The sequence below is a fragment of the Monodelphis domestica genome, chromosome 2 (genome assembly GCF_027887165.1).
Source record: "Monodelphis domestica isolate mMonDom1 chromosome 2, mMonDom1.pri, whole genome shotgun sequence".
Classification (NCBI taxonomy): Eukaryota; Metazoa; Chordata; class Mammalia; order Didelphimorphia; family Didelphidae; genus Monodelphis; species Monodelphis domestica.
The window spans coordinates 188,992,650-188,995,794 of NC_077228.1; the positions used below are offsets into that span (position 1 = coordinate 188,992,650).

At 42.5% G+C, this 3,145-nt stretch overlaps 1 pseudogene; it reads left to right on the forward strand.

Moving 5' to 3' along the window:
* Positions 1–1,260: 1,260 nt before the first annotated feature.
* On the forward strand, positions 1,261–2,291 carry LOC100012572 (2-acylglycerol O-acyltransferase 2-like; annotated as a pseudogene).
* Positions 2,292–3,145: the final 854 nt, after the last annotated feature.

Sequence of the window (3,145 nt, forward strand, 5' to 3'; positions counted from 1 at the left end):
TAGAAAGAGTTACAAAATGCAAAATAAATAATCTGGATTACATCAAATTAAAAAGTTTTTGTACAAACAAAACCAATATAACCAAAATCAGAAGGGTAGCAACAAATTGGGAAACAATCTTCATAAAAACCTCTGACAAAGGTTTAATTACTAAAATTTATGTAGAACTAAATCAATTGTACAAAAAATCAAGCCATTCTCCAATTGACAAATGGGCAAGGGACATGAACAGGCAATTCTCAGCCAAAGAAATCAAAACTATTAATAAGCACATGAAAAAGTGCTCTACATCTCTTATAATCAGAGAGATGCAAATCAAAACAACTCTGAGGTATCATCTCACACCTAGCAGATTGGCTAACATGACAGCTATGCAAAGTAATGAATGCTGGAGGGGATGTGGCAAAGTGGGGACATTAATTCATTGCTGGTGAAGTTGTGAATTGATCCAACCATTCTGGAGGGCAATTTGGAACTATGTCCAAAGGGCGATAAAAGACTGTCTGCCCTTTGATCCAGCCATAGCACTGCTGGGCTTGTACCCCAAAGAGATAATGGACAAAAAGACTTGTACAAAAATATTCATAGCTGCGCTCTTGGTGGTGGCCAAAAATTGGAAAATGAGGGGATGCCCTTCAATTGGGGAATGGCTGAACAAATTGTGGTATATGTTGGTGATGGAATACTATTGTGCTAAGAGGAATAATATAGTGGAGGAATTCCATGGAGACTGGAACAACCTCCAGGAAGTGATGCAGAGTGAAAGGAGAAGAACCAGGAAAACATTATACACAGAGACTGATACATTGTGGTACAATCGAAGGTGATGGACTTCTCCATTAGTATCAATGCAATTTCCCTGAACAATCTGCAGGGATCTAAAAAAAAATACTACCCACAAGCAGAGGATAAACTGTGGGAGTAAAAACACCACTGAAAAGCAACTGCTTGACTACAGGGTTGGAGGAGATAAGACTGAGGAGAGACTCTAAATGAACACTATAATGCAAATTCCAACAACAGGGAAATGGGTTCGAGTCAAGGACACATGTGATAACCAGTGGAATCATGAGTCGGCTATGGGAGAGGGAAAGGAGGGGGGTGGTTGAAGGGAAGGGGAGGAAAAGAAAACGATCTTTGTTTCCAGTGAATAATGTATGAAAACGACCAAATAAAATAATATTTAAAAAAAACTGTTGCTATTAATCTGAGGGAGCCCCTGAGACAGCTCGCTGGGACTTCCGGGTCGCTGGGGGCAAGATGATTTCCTTCACGCCTCTCTCGGTGCCATGGAAGAGGTGGCTGCAGACTCTAGCTGCTCTTCAGTGGGTTTTCAGTTTCCTGGGTTTGGGCATAGTCTGCATAGTCATCTTCATTGGCCTTTTCTTCACCCACTTTTGGTTCCTCAGCATGCTATCTATACTCAGCCTGGTGGTACCTGGACAGAGATACCCCAAGAAAAGTTGGGAGACAGATCCAGACCATAAAGAGATGGTATATGTGGAAGTACCTGGCAGACTACTTTCCTGTCTCACTCATCAAGACAGTGGATTTGGACCCAAAACAGAACTATATTGCTGGCTTCCACCCTCATGGTGTCCTGGCTACTGGAGCTTTCTCCAACTTCTGTACTGAAGCCACTGGTTTTTCTTCTGTATTTCCTGGGATCCACCCCCACCTGATGATGCTGACTTTGTGGTTCCGAAATCCCTTTTTCAGGGATTATATCATGAGTGGAGGTTTAGTCACTTTGGAGAAGGAGTGTGTCTCATATTTGCTGAGCAAGAAGGGAGGTGTAAACTTGCTGGTGATTATCGTGGGAGGGGCCCAGGAGGCCCTGGATGTCCGGCCTGGAAGCTACACACTACTGCTGAGGAACCAGAAAGGATTTGTTAAACTCGCCTTGCTTCATGGGGCATCTCTGCTGCCTATATTCTCCTTTGGGGAAAATGAACTCTTTGACCAAATGGACAATCCTTCAGGATCCTGGCTTCAATGGATCCAGGAAAAACTGCAGAAGGTCATGGGCATCTCCCTCCCAGTCTTCCATGGCCAGGGGATCTTCCAGTACAGTTTTGGCCTGTTCCCTTACCGGAGGCAAATCACTACTGTAGTGGGGAAGCCCATCAAGGTGAAGCAAAATATCAACCCAAGCTCAGATGAAGTGGACCATCTGCATCAGCAGTACATGACAGAACTGTGTAACCTCTTTGAAACCCACAAGATAAAATACAACGTCCCCCCAGAGCAGCACCTGGAGTTCCGATGAACCAGCCACTTCCCATGCTCTCCCTCTGCCCTATCCTTGGGTGACATCACAAAACAATAGAACCCTGACTAGTGGTGCCTATAGCAAGCAAAAGAAGAATAATTCATAACCATCTTAGTCATACTTAGAGGATCATAGATTTAGAGTCTGTAGAATCCAACACTCTTTATTTTATAGATGAGGAAACTGAGTCCCAGAGCTACAAAGTGACTTTCCCAAACAGAGCATGATTCAAACTCTGGTCTACTTGATTCCAAAAGCAACACTGTATGCATTGACCCACTAATTGCTCCGTAATTCATGATATGAAAAACTACCAAAAATAATTAAGGAAGCTTTTCATGGAAGAGTTCTGGAAAGAATGCATTGTTGGGGAAACTTGGATCAGTACAACTATTTTGGAAAGCAATTTAGAATCATTCAAATAAAGGGGCTGACATTGTGATGCCCTTTGACCCAGGGATTCTACTGCTAATCATATACCCCAAGAGGGCATTGATAAAAACAAAGGCATCAGATACACTAAAACATTGATAGCAACACTTTTTGAGAAGGGAGCAAAGAACTAGAAACTAAGTAGCTGCCCACCTACTAGGAAATGGCTAAACAACCTGGCACATGAATGCTGATGAATAGAGAAAAACTTGGAGAGATCTATATGAACTGATGAAGTAATCAGGACCAAGAAAACAATATTCAAAAAAGCTACGACAACATGAATGGAAGGAATAACCACAAACCAATCAAAATTGAATGTTGCAGAATTACGAAGAATAAGCTTGACCTCAAAGAGCTATGAGAAGACCCCTTCCTCACCTCCTTTGGAGGACAGGACAAGGGAGATGGGTCGTAAGTGTGGAATAGTGTATCTATGGT